Source organism: Pelobates fuscus, chromosome 4, assembly GCF_036172605.1.
Source record: "Pelobates fuscus isolate aPelFus1 chromosome 4, aPelFus1.pri, whole genome shotgun sequence".
Lineage (NCBI taxonomy): Eukaryota > Metazoa > Chordata > Amphibia > Anura > Pelobatidae > Pelobates > Pelobates fuscus.
The window spans coordinates 214,678,625-214,698,919 of record NC_086320.1 but is presented as its reverse complement, the minus strand read 5'-3'; positions in this window follow the sequence as shown (position 1 = coordinate 214,698,919).

The following is a 20,295-nucleotide window of genomic DNA, read 5'->3' as shown; positions in this document are numbered from 1 at the left end:
ACAGACCAGGTATCAGTGGTCAGATGGACCCTTTCCCCAACACTGTGTGCCATACATGCCATTACTTCCTTTTGCACAATCGAGTACAGGTTGGGGATTGCCTTTTGTGCAAAGAAATTTCGTCCGGGTACCTTCCACTGCGGTATCCCAATAGCCACAAATTTTTTGAACACCTCAGACTCCACCAGCTTGTATGGCAAAAGCTGGTGGGCTAATAGTTCAGACAAGCTAGCTGTCAGACGCTGGGCAAGGGGGTGACTTTCTGACATTGGCTTCTTACGCTCAAACATGTCCTTGACAGACACCTGACTGTGGGCAGATGAGCGGGAACTGCTCAATGTGAGAGACGGAGTGGCGGATGGTTGAGAGGGGGCAAGGAGGACAGCAGTGGTTGACGTGGCTGAAGTTGCTGGACCAGGAGGAGGATGGCGGCTTTGAGTTTGCGTGCTGCTGGTACTCATGTGTTGATCCCATAGGCGTTTGTGATGTGCAATCATGTGCCTACGCAAAGCAGTTGTACCTAGGTGGGTGTTGGACTTCCCACGACTCAGTTTCCTTTGGCACAGGTTGCAAATGGCATCGCTGTTGTCAGAGGCAGACACACAAAAAAAATGCCACACTGCTGAGCTCTGCAATGATGGCATTCTGGTGGTGGACACAGCATGCGTTGATTGGCGTGCTGTCGGGCTGACCCGGGTGCTGATGCATGCTGTCTTACTGTTCCACTAGCTCCTTGCGATGACCTCCCCCTGCTTCCAACTCGTCTCCTCCTCCTCCTCTCTGTCTCCCCATCTGAACTTTCGTCCTGTTCTTCTTCTTGCTGAGCGGGCACCCACGTGACATCAATGGACGCATCGTCATCATCAACTGCTTCACTTGTATCTGACAACTCAGCAAAGGAAGCAGCAGCGGGTACAACATCATCATCATCACACCGTACGTCCATGTGTGTAATGCTGCCTGCCTGAGACATACCCCTGTTATCTACATCCTCTGGCAATAATGGTTGCGCATCACTCATTTCTTCAAACGGATGTGTGAATAACTCCTCTGACATACCAAGTGAAGCGGCTGTGGTGCTAGTTTTGGTGGTGGAAGTGGCAGTGGTATCTTGAGAGGTGCCCGAAGCTAAGCTGGAGGAGGATGGTGCGTCAAGGTTCCGAGCGGAAGCTGTAGAAGATTGGGTGTCCTGTGTTAGCCAGTCAACTATGTCCTCCAAACTTTTCAAGTTCAGGGTACATGGCCTCTGAAAACTGGGCATTATTCTAGGGCCAAAGGGAATCACAGCACCACGACCACGATGGCCCCTGCGGGGTGACCTGCCTCTGCCTGTCATTTTTTTTTGGATTAGTGGTACTATGCGTGCAAGCTACTGTGAGACCAGATATGACTGGCACTCTGTAGTGGCAGAGGTTGGCAGAGTACACCCTGTAGTCCTGACACACCCGCTTGAAGACAACTAACTGCTATTCAATCTATAACAGTGAAAAAATTTTTTTTGTTTTTAAATCAAAGCTATTGTGATACCAGATATGAGTGGCAATGTGAACTTGCAGAGGTTGGCAGAGTACACGCTGAAGGCCTGACACCCGCTTTAAGGACACTGACTGCTATTAGCTTACAGTGAAAAACTGTTTTTTTCTTTGTAAAGGCACGCTATAGAGACACCAGATATGATTAGCAAAGTACACTTGCAGAGGTTGGCAGAGCACACGCTGAAGGCCTGACACCCAGACACTTGCAGACAAGTAACTGCTATTAGCTTACAGTGAAAAACTTTTTTTCTTTGTAAAGGCACGCTATAGAGACACCAGATATGAGTGGCAAAGTACACTTGCAGAGGTTGGCAGAGCACACGCTGAAGGCCTGACACCCAGACGCTTGCAGACAACTAACTGCTATTAGATTGGTCTGGTATGCCTAGTGCAACACACAGGGATGAGGGAGTCTGACTTGAAGTGAAGAGCTCAAAACTGGATATAGGCAGAAATTTCACCAAAAAACTGTCTAAAATGTGAAGTATTGTGATTAACACTGTAAGTCCCGTGTAATGGATCCAGGAGCTGGTTCACTTAAAAAAGGCTTTGTTAAAATTCAGGATGAAAACATAAAATTTGTATATATGGTGTGTATACCTTTAAATCTGTTTAAAACAGAATGAGATTAGGTGCACGCCAAATACTATACTTTTAGCAAACGAGAAATTAAAATCGCTTTCAAGTATAGGGAACTGTTTCCTATGATGCAATAAATCAGTATAACATTGATACGTAATGACACGAAAATATATGGTGTATATGTCTTTAAATCTGTGATCATTAAGTGAACAGAGTATATACCAAATGGTGTACTTTGAAGTACAGAGATATATTACTTATAAGGTGGAAATATAGTTTGAATAACTGTATTTCATAAAAAAATAGATAAAAATCAATAAAGTCCAATGAATTCCAAATGAAGTTTAAAAATGATTCAAAATTTATTAGAAAAAGCGCCTATGTCAGGGCATTCAAAGTGGTAGAATATAAAAATATAAAACTGCATAAAAATAAATAAATATAAGTCAAGGACGTTATGCAAGATTGTTACCAGCACATCTGTGTAAGTTGTTCCGTTTTCGTAGTGAGGACCGATCAGGATGGATGTGGATAGTTTGTTACACTCTCTGCCGGCTGTTCGTGAGGTTGGCGTGCGTCCCAGACCTCACTCTGGATGATGCACGCTGTTGGCCGGCGGGTCCCCAGATCTCGGAACACTCTTCGTTGGATGGAAAAATACTGCAGCTGGATCCTTGATCTGCGTCCGTACCCTGCTTACTTCTTTGTGGTCTGTGGTCTAACGCGTTTCGTGGGTGTCAGCCCCACTTCCTCAGAGACGAGATGAGGATTCTTCAGTACACCATGATTTATATACAGTTCTAATTGGTGTTGATTACATTAATTGTTACATTACTTTGCCAATTTTGTAAATATACAACTATAACTTTGCATTGGTTGTTACATTGAGCTAGTATTTAGTAAACACACTAATAAAACTTGAGTTGTGAACATATGTTTGTGGTGTACAGAGTTATTTCAACTTTTACATGCAGATAGTAAACACAAATAATGGAAAACATTGGAGATAACGTAAAAAGTATCAGAAACATTAGAAATACATTAAAGATACATTAAAAGTGCATTGGAAATGCAATAAAAATACTAAAAAGAGGAGAATGTATATTTAAAGGGTATCTCTGGATACTAATAACGGACCATATTGGGTAAAAATAAATAAACACAGAGTTAGAAAGAATTACAGGATTGTGGAATCATTGTTATTGTGATATGAAATTCATATATAATGGGTAATAGATAATACATAATAAATAATACATGGATGGATGAATAAATAAACAAATAGATGAATAAATAATGTTAATATGATGTCCTATGGAGATATGCTTGTGCGGGAACAGAGTGCACTAAGTAAGTGCTTGGATTTATGCTTGTATTTAAATTTAAATAGCGTGGTCATTTAGAGCTGTGTGATGGGATTGACAGTATGTGAACTGTATGAAATCTGATACAGTTCTAGTGTCAAGAGTGATAGTGCGCAATTATTAAGGGAAAAACTGCATTCAATTGCTAGTTATAACGTACAGCTAGAGCTTGAGTTGTGAACAGAGTTAAAATTAAATTAAATTGAAAAATTAAAAAAATTCGGAAAAGAAAGAGGGCATTGGGAAATACTCATGTATATATATATATATATATATATATATATATATATATATAATTATAGATATAATATACATATATAATTAATATAATTTATATGGGTGTATCTGTGAGATGTATCTAGATATAAATACATATAGATCTTGGGATAAAAATTAATTAGTGTAGAGTTGAAATGTGAAATTATTAGTGTTACTATAATATATAGATTGCTTCAGAATAATACCAATGATGGTATCCTATCGAGATCGCGCTTAATTAAAGAGATAGTACATTAATAAGTGCTGAACTTGTACTAGATGGTCAAATTATGATATTCTAAAAGTGGAAAAAGAAGAAAAAGAATGTATAACTAATACCTGTGATGTGTATAAGTGCCTAAGTGACAATAAATAAATAAATATATAATTAAATATTTATTTAAATAAATGAATAAATAAATAAAATAAATAGATAAATAAATAAATATATATATATATATATGGAGTGTACCAGTGTGATTGCTTGAACTAAGAATTACAATCTAGATGTTGGATAAATGGATGGATGTATACATAGGTAGGCGTGTACTTCTTGGATGAGTAAGTGGAGAGGTAGATAATCAAAATAATAGCCTTAAAATGAGTAAAAAATAAGTAAGAGAAAAAAAAAATGAGGTTAAAAATACGCCATCTATGTGTCAAAAAACACATATCTATAAAATAGCATTCAGTTCAGCTCTCTTGGTGTTTTCTGGCAAATGCCAAACGTCCTGCATGGTGCTATAAACATTAGATCTGGAGATTTGCTTCCTTACATACTGGAATTTGTCCTAATTTGTGCCTAACATCTGAGATGAAATGTAGCAGAATAATGAACTATTGGTACAAGCATTTGCCATAAACTATACATTTAGAAGAATATCTATTATTATTATTATTAATAAACAAATGTGCCAAGAACTGCCTGATGAAAAGCACTTGTAATGTATTTTCAACTCACACACCTGTTTTTTAGTATACTTAAAGACTATGAACTGAATGCTTTTTTATAGATATGTGTTTTTTGACACATAGATGGCGTATTTTTAACCTCTTTTTTTTTTTTTCTCTTACTTATTTTTTCCTCATTTTAAGGCTATTATTTTGATTATCTACCTCTCCACTTACTCATCCAAGAAGTACACGCCTACCTATGTATACATCCATCCATTTATCCAACATCTAGATTGTAATTCTTAGTTCAAGCAATCACACTGGTACACTCCATATATATATATATTTCCTGACCAATTCTACATGGCAGCATTTACTCTTGGGTAGCTCCTCCCCTCACAGCAGAAAGGACAGGAAACAGAACTCTGAAACTGGTATATATAGATCCTCCCCCTACCCATCAGGCAGTCTTTTTTCCTGTCCTTCACAAGCAGTTTGGAAGGAGTCTGCTTATGCAGGCCAAGGTTTTCTTTTATGCTCACCAGGCTATATTTTTGTAGCCATGCCAGGGTTCAGCCTCTAAGCCCTGAAGACCCAGCAATACGCACTAAGATGAAAAGCTGCTACCCTGGGTACCCCCTTTAGTGACCGGGGGTTGGACCCAAACTCTCCCTGAAGGGGATGAAAATGGTCCACTGCATGCCAGGGTTCAGCCTCTTATCCCTGAGGAACCAGCAACAGGCCAGCTTGGGTACCCCCTAAAGGGATGTAAAGCCCAGCAAACAGCATACCGGTAAGAGTTTCCAGCCTGGGTACTTGCTTCAGCATCCAGGGGTCTGTCCTATCTCTCTTGGAAGTAATGACAGTTGTCCACTGCATATATGAGGCCCAGTTGAGTCTAAGCCTTTATCCCTGAAGACCCAGCAAACGGTACATGTGTAGGAGTTACCAGCCTGGGTACCTCCTTCAGCAATCAGGAGTCTAACCCATAACTCTCCCTGAAGGGTTGACAGCGGTACACTGCTTACATGAGGCCCAACAGAGTTGTGACTGCCGGGGTATACCTATTATTTGTGTTCCACCTTGTATGGTGATGATGAATGGCATATGGGGTACAGATGGAAGCCTATAGTTTAAACAGTTTAGGCTGTCAGTTGTTTAAATCCCCATTTTTTTCCCGCTGAAACTCAGTCCTGCAACGGTTCAGGTGAGTGCATTAGTAGTTTGGATTAAAACTAGTATAGGCACCTGGGTCTCTGTTCTTTCAGTCCCTCCCAGCTGCTTATTTTAGGCTTCCTTCTAACAAATAGGTCACATTTAGGAGATTTGTGTGGTGAGCATTTTAGGTAAGTTTATATTGTTTGGTGCAGGTATATGTACCCAAAAGAGTGCTGATGATACAAGTATGCATTGGGCAAAGTAGTGCTGATAATGCAAAAAGAGTGCTGATAATACAAGGAGGCATTGTGCAAAGGAGTGCTGATAATGCAATGAGACGCTATGAAAGAGTGCTAATAATGGATATCCTGGCTGTACAAAGTCTGCTGGAATGCCACAGCCTGGGGTCAGAGGAATATCCAAGGTAAGAGAACCTTCCTGGGTGTCTGTTTGAAGTACACATATGTATATGACAGGTTTTGAAAAACCTAGCTCCAAGGCCACACACACACTTGTTTCTATCAAGGTATGTGGCATTGATTGCTGTTATCTGTGCATTATCACAAATAAGCAGGCTTTTGCAGACATTGGAAGAATATGCTGCACAGGAGACCACCGGGCCTCAGTATCTGTACATGAACTGGTGGTGATACAGCATCGGTATATATCCACTATATGCTCTATGTATGAGTTACTGTGAGGATACAGCATCGGTATATATCCACTATATGCTCTATGTATGAGTTACTGTGAGGACACTGCCTCAGTATATTTATCCACTATATGCTCTATGTATGAGTTACTGTGAGGACACTGCCTCAGTATATTTATCCACTATATGCTCTATGTATGAGTTACTGTGAGGACACTGCCTCAGTATATTTATCCACTATATGCTCTATGTATGAGTTACTGTGAGGACACTCTCAGTATATTTATCCACTATATGCTCTATGTATGAGTTACTGTGAGGACACTCTCAGTATATTTATCCACTATATGCTCTCTATAGGAGTTACTATGAGAACACAGCCTCAGTGTATGTATCCACTATATGCTCTATGTATGAGTTACTATGAGAACACGGCCTCAGTGTATGTATCCTCTATATGCTCTATGTATGAGTTACCATTAGAACACAGCCTAAGTATATGTATCCTCTATATGCTCTATGTATGAGTTACTATTAGAACACAGCCTAAGTGTATGTATCCACTATATGCTCTATGTATGAGTTACTGTGTGTACACAGCCTCAGTATAGGCGCGGCATCAGTGTATGTATCCACTATATGCTCTATGTCAGGGGTAGGCGGCCTTCGGCGCTCCGGGTGTTGTGGACTGCATCCCCCATAGTGCTCTTACACCCATAATGCTGGCTGAGCATCGTGGAGGGTGTGGTCCGGGATGGCTGGGGTGCCGAGGGTTGCCTATGCCTGCTCTATGTGTTAGTTGCTGTGCGAGCACAGCCTAGGTATATGTACCCACTATAGGCTCTGTGTGAGTTACTATAAAGATGCTCTGTGTGTGAGTTGCTGTGGGGACACAGTCTTAGTATTTGTACCCACTATATTGGCTGTGTATGAGTTGATCTGAAGACTCTGCCTCAGTGTGTGTTCTTTATATGCTCTAAGTCGCTGTGAAAACTCAGCCTCAGTGTATGTCCTCTACATGCTCTATATGAGACATTGCTTCAGTGTATCTGTTCCCTATGTGATTGATGTATTAGTGGAAACACAATATGTGGGATTGATAAAGGGCACATCCGCTATATGAATCCAAGCTAATACTGGTTCTATGTCGGTTGTGAGTCGCAACCTCAGTATATATGACTGGTGTAATATGTGCATGAAGTTCGGTTAGAACACAGCCTCAATTTAGCTCATTCATATAATCTTAATATGTGTACAGGCATAGTGTCACTGTATATAGCAGAGGTAGGCTATGTATGATTTCTGTTTAAACAGACTCCGTATATGTAACTGATATATCTGTGCATAAGGTGCTGTTAGTAATTCTCACAATGTATGTGATTCATATAATCTGTATGCAGGTTGGTATTATTATATAACCCCAATTTATATACGGCATTGGTAGATTTAGTACATACGAATGATCTAAGGTCTGTTTTGCGCTGAAATGTAGCACTGCCCAGTTCTAGCAAATACTAATGCACTAGTAACTGGATAAGTAATTATTGCCTACTGTGGATTTTCTATTTCAATTTTTTAAATGAAGTAAATAAGGGAACACACTGCTGTTGGCTTTGTATTAGATTCCTTCTCCCACAGGTGTTTCAGGATAAGCAATTAACACATTTTTATCACTTCAGGTAGAGTGCAGGTGTTACTGAACCTGTCTGAGTGCCTCTCCCAGGAGAGAAGGAGACCTGATTTTCCAAAATTAAGCATGGTACTGTTTCACAGAATCAATGTTAATTATTTTTGGTTTTTTTGTGGGTGCACATCTATGTAATTATTCATGAGACAATAGATTTTCTATTACCAGGTATCCTCTCCTCTCTGTCCAAGATAGGGAATGTTTTTTTTTTAATTGGTGACAGTGTTTTACCTTTAGATATATGCTGATTACTAATTCACAGCTAAGTAGATCATACTAGTTGCAAGAGTACAAATTGGGCTAATAATTGATCTCACAAGTAGGTAACGCTGAAGCCATTACCTGATTTAAAAGCTGTTAATATTGTTTTTTTCTCTCACCTGGTCATAACCTTTTAGTCTTTAAATTTGAATTCATTTCCTTAAAGCATAAATCTTATTATCTTTTATCCCTTGGGGTCCTGAAAGATTGGCAATCCCTTTCGTATATGTCAGGAGTGTCATGCTTCTGGTTCTTAATGTGTTAATGATCAGAATCTTCTGACCAATTCCCCTGTTGTGAAGGGGAACATTATAAATTCCTTTCTGCAATAATGGTATTATTTTAGGCTCATATGCTCAGGTAACTTTGATGCTGTGGATTGCACGTATTTTAAGGTCTTTCCAGTCCCCAGTCCTTCCTACCAGGTTTTCTATTTTAGGTAAAAATTCACCTGCTACCTGAACAATAGTGGAAATCCCTAAACAGGTTCTGTAATTGCGACCAACCTGTGGATTATATGTTTGGATTGGGGTTGATATCTTGCAGATATAACAAGCTGCTTATTATCACCATAGGCTCTGCCATAAGTCCTTCTTCACTGTCTGAGGATAAGGTAAGAGGAAGTATGTGGTTGTTCTCCTAGGGATAATTGAATGTCTTCTACTGCCCTGCTTATTGTGTGTCTGTTGCCACAATGTATAATGTGCCTCTGGTTACCACCTTCCCATCAGTATCTTGCCTAATATGTGTGTGTATATTTTCTATTACCATGTATATCTTGCTTATGTTCCACAACAGTCTCTAGTAAATGTGATTAAACTGTTTGGCATAACCTGTACTATTTTACAAATATAGGTACTGACATGGTTAGCCTCCTTATTGATTATTAGTTGCCACAAATTCTATGGTTCATACCGATATTTCTTTATTTTCCTCAACTAATCTGTATATGGTTCTTCTTGCCTTTTGCCTAGTAATGTGGTTAGTTTATCTCCTGTGGCTGATCATTGCTGTATCAATTCGTCCACTGTGTGAGGTTGTGAATCTGAATTTAGCAACATCGGGTAATTGTTGCAGTGTTTTAATGACCGACTCTTATTTATCTACTAGGCTCTGCCCCTTTCTGACAGGCAGGTATTGATTTGTTCCTGTTGCTTCAGGTAAGTAGTTCACAAGGCAAGAGGAAGCGGTGTGAATCGTCTTCATTAAATACATCCAGAAAGTAGTAAGATTCTCAGTGTTATTCTCCCCATGTTTAATAGCATGGGGTCTCCGTTCTCATCCAACATTTATCTGCGTGTTACAGTATGATCACTGGAAGTTATGCCTTTGTTGAGGTTTTGATTTGATGATATCAATTCGGTTTTATATCAGTAACATTTTTCTTCTCTAGTTTATGCTTTTATGGCCTTAATTCCTATCTGACTCTATATCTATTCAGGATATTTCTGGTATTGAATGCCAGGAGGTTGCTGACCTTGCAGCCTCTAGGGGAAATTTGTCTTGTCTGAGCAGATTTTTATGACAATTTCCTATTGATTCTTGTTTGGCTTTGTAAAGTCTTCTACGATTTATACAGCTCAATACTGGTTTTATAGCTATTGGCTGTTTTTGAACTCTGTCCCTCCCTCTATGTATTGCTTGGGTATTCCCCAAGAGTAAATGCTGCCATGTAGAATTGGTCAGGAAAATGGAAAATTCCTTCATACTTACCGTAATTTTCATTTCCTGATAATTATACATGGCAGCATTACGGTCCCACCCATATACTATAGGAGGTGAAGCTAGTTACAAAGACTGCCTGATGGGTAGGGGGAGGATCTATATATACCAGTTTCAGAGTTCTGTTTCCTGTCCTTTCTGCTGTGAGGGGAGGAGCTACCCAAGAGTAAATGCTGCCATGTATAATTATCAGGAAATGAAAATTACGGTAAGTATGAAGGAATTTTCCATTATATATATATATTTATTTATTTATTTATTTTATTTATTTATTCATTTATTTAAATAAATATTTAATTATATATTTATTTATTTATTGTCACTTAGGCACTTATACACATCACAGGTATTAGTTATACATTCTTTTTCTTCTTTTTCCACTTTTAGAATATCATCATTTGACCATCTAGTACAAGTTCAGCACTTATTAATGTACTATCTCTTTAATTTAGCGCGATCTCGATAGGATACCATCATTGGTATTATTCTGAAGCAATCTATATATTATAGTAACACTAATAATTTCACATTTCAACTCTACACTAATTAATTTTTATCCCAAGATCTATATGTATTTATATCTAGATACATCTCACAGATACACCCATATAAATTATATTAATTATATATGTATATTATATCTATAATTATATATATATATATATATACATGAGTATTTCCCAATGCCCTCTTTCTTTTCCGAATTTTTTTAATTTTTCAATTTAATTTAATTTTAACTCTGTTCACAACTCAAGCTCTAGCTGTACGTTATAACTAGCAATTGAATGCAGTTTTTCCCTTAATAATCGCGCACTATCACTCTTGACACTAGAACTGTATCAGATTTCATACAGTTCACATACTGTCAATCCCATCACACAGCTCTAAATGACCACGCTATTTAAATTTAAATACAAGCATAAATCCAAGCACTTACTTAGTGCACTCTGTTCCCGCACAAGCATATCTCCATAGGACATCATATTAACATTATTTATTCATCTATTTGTTTATTTATTCATCCATCCATGTATTATTTATTATGTATTATCTATTACCCATTATATATGAATTTCATATCACAATAACAATGATTCCACAATCCTGTAATTCTTTCTAACTCTGTGTTTATTTATTTTTACCCAATATGGTCCGTTATTAGTATCCAGAGATACCCTTTAAATATACATGCTCCTCTTTTTAGTATTTTTATTGCATTTCCAATGCACTTTTAATGTATCTTTAATGTATTTCTAATGTTTCTGATACTTTTTACGTTATCTCCAATGTTTTCCATTATTTGTGTTTATTATCTGCATGTAAAAGTTGAAATAACTCTGTACACCACAAACATATGTTCACAACTCAAGTTTTATTAGTGTGTTTACTAAATACTAGCTCAATGTAACAACCAATGCAAAGTTATAGTTGTATATTTACAAAATTGGCAAAGTAATGTAACAATTAATGTAATCAACACCAATTAGAACTGTATATAAATCATGGTGTACTGAAGAATCCTCATCTCGTCTCTGAGGAAGTGGGGCTGACACCCACGAAACGCGTTAGACCACAGACCACAAAGAAGTAAGCAGGGTACGGACGCAGATCAAGGATCCAGCTGCAGTATTTTTCCATCCAACGAAGAGTGTTCCGAGATCTGGGGACCCGCCGGCCAACAGCGTGCATCATCCAGAGTGAGGTCTGGGACGCACGCCAACCTCACGAACAGCCGGCAGAGAGTGTAACAAACTATCCACATCCATCCTGATCGGTCCTCACTACGAAAACGGAACAACTTACACAGATGTGCTGGTAACAATCTTGCATAACGTCCCTGACTTATATTTATTTATTTTTATGCAGTTTTATATTTTTATATTCTACCACTTTGAATGCCCTGACATAGGCGCTTTTTCTAATAAATTTTGAATCATTTTTAAACTTCATTTGGAATTCATTGGACTTTATTGATTTTTATCTATTTTTTATGAAATACAGTTATTGAAACTATATTTCCACCTTATAAGTAATATATCTCTGTACTTCAAAGTACACCATTTGGTATATACTCTGTTTACTTAATGATCACAGATTTAAAGACATATACACCATATATTTTCGTGTCATTACGTATCAATGTTATACTGATTTATTACATCATAGGAAACAGTTCCCTATACTTGAAAGCGATTTTAATTTCTCGTTTGCTAAAAGTATAGTATTTGGCGTGCACCTAATCTCATTCTGTTTTAAACATATTTAAAGGTATACACACCATATATACAAATTTTATGTTTTCATCCTGAATTTTAACAAAGCCTTTTTTAAGTGAACCAGCTCCTGGATCCATTACACGGGACTTACAGTGTTAATCACAATAACTAACTGCTATTAGCTTACATTGCAAAACTTTTTTTCCTTGTAAAGGCACACTATAGAGACACCAGATATGAGTGGCAAAGTACACTTGCAGAGGTTGGCAGAGCACACGCTGAAGGCTTGACACCCGCTATAAGGACACTGACTGCTATTAGCTTACAGTGAAACATTTTTTCTTTTTAAAGGCACGCTATAGAGACACCAGATATGAGTGGCAAAGTACACTTGCAGAGGTTGGCAGAGCACACGCTGAAGGCCTGACACCCGCTTTAAGGACACTGACTGCTATTAGCTTACAGTGAAACCCTTTTTTTCTTTGTAAAGGCATGCTATAGAGACACCAGATATGAGTGGCAAAGTACACTTGCAGAGGTTGGCAGAGCACACGCTGAAGGCCTGACACCCGCTTTAAGGACACTGACTGCTATTAGCTTACAGTGAAACCCTTTTTTTCTTTGTAAAGGCACGCTATAGAGACACCAGATATAAGTGGCAAAGTACACTTGCAGAGGTTGGCAGAGCACATGCTGAAGGCCTGACACCCAGACACTTGCAGACAACTAACTGCTATTCAATATATTACAGTGAAAAATGTTTTTTCTTTTTAAATGTCAAGCTTAAGCTATTGTGACACCAGATATGAGTGGTGGCACTGGGCAAGTGGGCACATTATCCACTGTGAGCCTGACACAGACGCTTGCAGACAACTAACTGCTATTAGCTTACAGTGAAAAACTTTTTTTCTTTGTAAAGACACACTATAGAGACACCAGATATGAGTGGCAAAGTACACTTGCAGAGGTTGGCAGAGCACACGCTGAAGGCCTGACACCCGCTATAAGGACACTGACTGCTATTAGCTTACAGTGAAACATTTTTTCTTTTTAAAGGCACGCTATAGAGACACCAGATATGAGTGGCAAAGTACACTTGCAGAGGTTGGCAGAGTACACGCTGAAGGCCTGACATCCAGACGCTTGCAGACAACTAACTGCTATTAGTTTACAGTGAAACCCTTTTTTTCTTTGTAAAGGCACGCTATAGAGACACCAGATATGAGTGGCAAAGTACACTTGCAGAGGTTGGCAGAGCACACGCTGAAGGCCTGACACCCAGACGCTTGCAGACAACAAACTGCTATTAGCTTACAGTGAAAAACTTTTTTTCTTTGTAAAGGCACGCTATAGAGACACCAGATATGAGTAGCAAAGTACACTTGCAGAGGTTGGCAGAGCACACGCTGAAGGCCTGACACCCAGACGCTTGCAGACAACTAACTGCTATTAGCTTACATTGAAAAACTTTTTTCTTTGTAAAGGCACGCTATAGAGACACCAGATATGAGTGGCAAAGTACACTTGCAGAGGTCGGCAGAGCACATGCTGAAGGCCTGACACCCGCTTTAAGGACACTGACTGCTATTAGCTTACAGTGAAACATTTTTTCTTTTTAAAGGCACGCTATAGAGACACCAGATATGAGTGGCAAAGTACACTTGCAGAGGTTGGCAGAGCACACGCTGAAGGCCTGACACCCAGACGCTTGCAGACAACTAACTGCTATTCAATCTATTACAGTGAAAACATTTTTTTTCTTTTTAAATGTCAAGCTTAAGCTATTGTGACACCAGATATGAGTGGTGGCACTGGGCAAGTGGGCACAGTATCCACTGTGAGCCTGACACAGAAGCTGGCAGACAACTAACTGCTATTCAATCTATTACAGTGAAAACATTTTTTTTCTTTTTAAATGTCAAGCTTAAGCTATTGTGACACCAGATATGAGTGGTGGTACTGGGCAAGTGGGCACAGTATCCACTGTGAGCCTGACACAGAAGCTGGCAGGCAGGCAACTGCAATTACATTACAGACTGATGTAGCCCTAAAAAGGGCTTTTTGGGGTGCTGTCCTTACAGTGGAGATCAGATGAGTCCTTCAGGACTGTAGTGGACACTGAATACCCTAGCCTAGCTATCAATTTCCCTATCAAATGAGCAGCAGCTACACTTTCCCTCCTCTATCTAAGAATGCAGCTTCAGAATGAATCTAAAATGGATGCTGTACAGGAGGTGGGAGGGTCTGGAAGGGAGGGTCTGCTGCTAATTTGCTGGAATGTGTCTGCTGACCGTGAGGCACAGGGTCAAAGTTTCCTCAATGATGACGAATAGGGGGCGGATCGAACCACGCATGTGTTCACCCGCCGTGGCGAACGCGAACACGCTATGGTCGCCAGGAACTATTCGCCAGCGAACAGTTCGGTACATCACTAGTGGGCACAGTATACGCTGCGAGCCTGACACACACGCTGGCAGACAACCAACTGCTATTCAATCTATTACAGTCAAAATTGCATTTTTTTTTAAAATGTACACTACTGTTACACCAGATATGAGTTGCACTGGTGTGACACTGTGCCCTTACAGGCCCTGAAACGCACACTTGTGAAGGAAACTGACTGCTATTATATTACAGTCAAAAAAGTTTAGTTTTTTTAAAATGCAAGCTATTGGGACACCAGTGAGTGAGTGGTGGCACTGGGCAGGCCCTGAAACGCACACTAGTGAAGGAAACTGACTGCTATTTTATCACAGTCAAAAAAGTTTTGTTTTTTTAAATGCAAGCTATTGGGACACCAGATATGAGTGGTGGCACTGGGCAAGTGGGCACAGTATATGCAGTGAGCCTGACACACAGGCTGGCTGGCAGGCAGGCAACTGCAATTACATTACACAGAAAAAAAAAAAAAGCAGACTGATGTTGTAGCCCTAAAAAGGGCTTTTTGGGGTGCTGTCCTTACAGCGGAGATCAGATGAGTCCTTCAGGACTGTAGTGGACACTGAATACCCTAGCCTAGCTATCAATTTCCCTATCAAATCAGCAACAGCTACACTGTCCCTACTATCACTAAGAATGCAGCTTCACAATGAATGTAAAATGGATGCTGTCGAGGAGGTGGGAGGGTCTGGGAGGGAGGGTCTGCTGCTGAATGGCTGGAATGTGTCTGCTGACTGTGAGGCACAGGACAGGGTCAAAGTTTACTCAATGATGACGAATAGGGGGCGGACCGAACAGCGCAGGTGTTCGCCATCCGTGGCAAACGCGAACAAGCGATGTTCGCCAAGAACTATTCGCCAGCGAACAGTTCGGGACATCACTAACTACCACAACAAGAAGACAGTCTTCATTTAGAGGGACAAAGGTTTAAAAACAATATCAGGAAGTATTACTTTACTGAGAGGGTAGTGGATGCATGGAATAGCCATCCAGCTGAAGTGGTAGAGGCTAACATAGTGAAGGAGTTCAAGAATGCGTGGGATAGGCATAAGGCTATTCTAGATATAAGATAAGGCCAGGGGACTAATGAGAGTATTTATCATTTAGCAAATTGGGCAGACTAGATGGGCCAAATGGTTCTTATCTGCCGTCACATTCTATGTTTCTATGTCATAGCGAATATATTTATATGATTTTTAGGATGTCATTTTAAACAACATTGTAATAATTATTAGGTATTAACCATTTTAACAGACATAGTTTCTGCCCCCAAAAATACATTCTAAGCTGCTAAAGCTGCTGTCTTACTAACCACTCATACTTTTAATAAGAAGATTTGTGCAACTTTTGAGAATTTTGTTTCTAAATATAGGAGTTATCAAGAAGGTCTAGTGATGCTTCAGGCAAATTCAAGGGTCTTGCCTTTTCCAGTTCAACTAGTACTGAGTCAAGTGACAAATAGGTTGTTATATTTAACAGAGTTTTTTGAGAAAACAAGTCTATCCAAAGATTCAGTTCATCTATATGGGTTTTTGTATTCTGTGATCTATTGATTTAAATCCGCATGGTACATTATCCTTGTTGCAGTGGTGGAGCTACAGTAGAGAGGTCCCTGGTTCAAGATTTTTTTTGCCACCCACCCCCACGCCCCACTCCCCACCATCTTAACAAAGGCCAAAAGGTAGATCCCCATCTGTTGTACAAATCAAACTCGCACCATATATCCATCCATGCAGGGTTGTATTTAGCACTGAGCAGTATTTGTGTATTTGAAGGTAAGCATGTTTTTTGTATGAAGTGTGTGTGTCCATGTAGGGATCTATTTTTGTGAAGTGTTGTGTGTTTTATGCACTGTTGCCATCTGAAAGCAGCGGATTACTTGTGTGTAGTGTTTGCTTTTGCATGTAAGAGTGTGTCTGTGTGTAATGTTGACATTTGAATGCTGAGATGTATGCACATATACATATACACTGCCAAAGACACACAGATATGCATGCAGATACATCCAGATACAGGCAGATACGTATGCATATACACAAACACACACACTGACACAGATGCACACAATGACACACATGCAGATGCAAAGACACACACAAATTGACACAAATGCAGATACACAGGAACACATAAACAAACAATAACGCACATGTTGACAGATACACACACAATAACACATATACACATACAAAGATACACACAATGACACTCATGCAGATACAAACACAGATACACATACAGACACACATATAGATACAAAGACACACAGATGCACATGCATACACAGTTAGATACACAGGCACACATATAGACACACATGCGGACACACAGACACACAGATACGCATAGAGACACACATGCAGATACAAAGAGATACATACACAAGACACACAGATAGATACACATACAGACACACATGCTGATACACAGACACACAAATACACCTACAGACACATGCAGATACACAGACACACAAATGCACCTACAGACACATGCAGATACACAGACACACAGATACACATACCGACACACATGCAGATGCAAAGAGAGACATACACAAGACACAGATACATATACAGGCACACAAAGACACAGGCACACATAATACACAGACACACATGCAAAATTTGCATTTGTGTTTCTTACCTTTTGGGTGCAGAAGGGTGGCTTCCATGGGGTCCAGACAGGTAGTTAAGGCTGTTGGGATTTAGAGGCTCTCCCAATCTGCGCTTCCCTCCTCTCTATCTTCTCCCTCCCACATGGCTCGTTTTTTTTCTGGGAGGAAGTGACCAGCTTTCACTTCCACTCAGGCTGCCATTATTAACGGGGCCTGGTATCACATGGAAGGACGGGGAGCAGATAGACATGGTAGGAGGAGGGTGTGAGAGATATGGAAGGAAGGGGGTAGTGATAGACATGGACGGGAGGGGGAAGTGAGAGACATGTAAGGAAGGGGGGAGTGAGAGACATGGATGGAAGAGGAGAAAGACATTGTAGTGCAGTCTGGTGCACTGGGTGCAATATCTATTGCTGTGGGGGCAATCTGGTGCTGTGGACAAGGGAAATACGAGTGAAAAGGTGCAGAGAAGATGGTGTGAAGAGGAGTATTGGTGGTGCAGTGAAGTAAAGTAAGAGAAAGAAGTTGGAAATGTATGTGTGCATATAAAATGATGGTTATACCCTTAGGGTTAGCAATGGGCATCAAAATATACCTTTGACTAGGGTGGCAAAAAGTCTTGCACTAGCCCTGTCTGTGAGCGTGTGTATGTCTACAGATATGTGTGACTGCGTTGATGTGCTTTTGTGTGCATGCATGACATTGATTGGAAGGGGGCAGCATTTGACTTTTGGACTCAGGCAACACAATGTCTTGGCCTGGCCTTGGTTGTGTGGTACGGTCAGTGCACCTCCCTGTCACTGGATGTAGCATGGCTGTGCGGACCGCAGGTAGAGGATCTTCTGTATCCTCTACCCAATCGGTGAGGAAGTGCTAATTACCACAATATCCTCTACCAGCAGCCATCTGCCATACTAAATAAGGGCACACAAAGAAACATATAGCTGATAGTTATATTAATCCCTTAAGGACTGAGCCAAATGTACACGTTGTGAACAAAACAAAACGTAAACAAAACCTGGCATTTGCGCTACATGTCTGTCCAACCGTAATTCACCTCTTTCATATTAAATGCACCCACCCTTATTATATATAATTTTATTCAGGGGAAACAGGGCTTTCATTAAATATCAAATATTTAGCCATGAAACATAATTTAATATGAAAACAATGGGAGAAAATAAGAAATGTTGTTATTTCTTTTAGTTCTACATGACATTTTAACTGTCAATGTCATAATACTGTTTGCTTTTACTGCAATAAAATACATATTTGTATTCAGCAAAGTCTCACGTGTAAAACAGTACCCCTATGTACAGGTTTTATGGTGTTTTGGTTAGTTACAGGGTCGAATATAGCACGTTACATTTGAAATGTAAATTCCCCAGATTGGTTACGTTGCCTTTGAGACTGTATAGTAGCCCAGGAATGAAATTTACACCCATAATGGCATACCATTGCCAATAGTAGACAACCCAAGGTATTGCAAATGGGGTATGTACAGTATTTTTTAGTAGCCATTTGGTCACAAACACTGGCCAAAGTTAGCGTTAATATTTGTTTGTGTGTTAAAAATGCAAAAAATGCCAATTTTGGCCAGTGGCTTCCATAAAAGACTGGACATAACCCATTTGCAAAAGCTTGTGTTGTCTACTATTGCAAATGGTATGCCATCGTAGGGGTAATTTTCATTCTTAGGCTACCATAGGGTCTCAAAGGCAACGTAACCAGTCTTGCAAATTTTAATGCAAAAAAAATTAAACACAAGCCTTATATTTGACGCTGTAACTTTTGAAAACACCATAAAAACTGTACATGAGGGGTACTGTTGTACTCGGGAGACTTCGCTGAACACAAATATTTGTGTTTCAAAACAGTAAAAAGTATCACAGCAATAATATCGTCCGTGTAAGTGCTGTTTGTGTGTGAAAAATGCAAAAAAAACTCACTTTTACTGGCGATATCAGCGTTGTAATACATTTTAATGTTTTGAAACACTAATATGTGTGTTCAGCGAAGTCTCCCGAGTAAAACAGTACCCCCCATGTACAGATTTTATGGTGTCTTGGAAAGTTATAGGGTTAAATATAGTGCTAGCAAATTAAATTCCCTATACTTTCGGCATGGGTTGTCAGGCAGGTTCCGCTAATTGTAATTAATTAAAATGCCTAATTATGTAAAAATATTACATAAATATATATGTAGAATTAATATATGTGTGTATACACATATATATATATATATATATATATATATATATAAACAATACACAAGATCCAGCGCACTCTCCTATCTACTAAACAGCAACTTCAATGTTGACAGATTTTTATTAATTTTTAAAAGTTTTTTTTAAAAACACCTAATCTAGGCAAAAAAATAATGGGGATTTAGTTACATTATATGATCATACATTGCATAAGCCTGCCACAACGTCAATATACCCCATCTTTGGCAGGTCCTACTCTCACAGTTTAATGTCTGCTCTTATGAGATTAACCCACTTTCTTGGGAAAAAATTCCATCTGAGGCTCTCTGCAGTACAAGGCTAAATAGGGACCTGAGACGAGGCACCTGTAACAGGGAGGGGTGCAAAACCAAGGAGTTGGCTAGACTCCCAAATATATATATATATATATATATATATATATATATATATATATATATATATATATATATGAAACATGGGGGATGGTTGCACTCACCTGAACATGCTTAAATGGGGTGCTGCTGGGGGCCATATTATACAATAAACAATACACAAGATCCAGCGCACTCTCCTATCTACTAAACAGCAACTTTAATGTTGACAGATTTTATTAATTTTTAAAAGTTTTTCTAAAAACACCTAATCTAGGCAAAAAAAATAATGGGGATTTAGTTACATTATATGATCATACATTGCATAAGCCT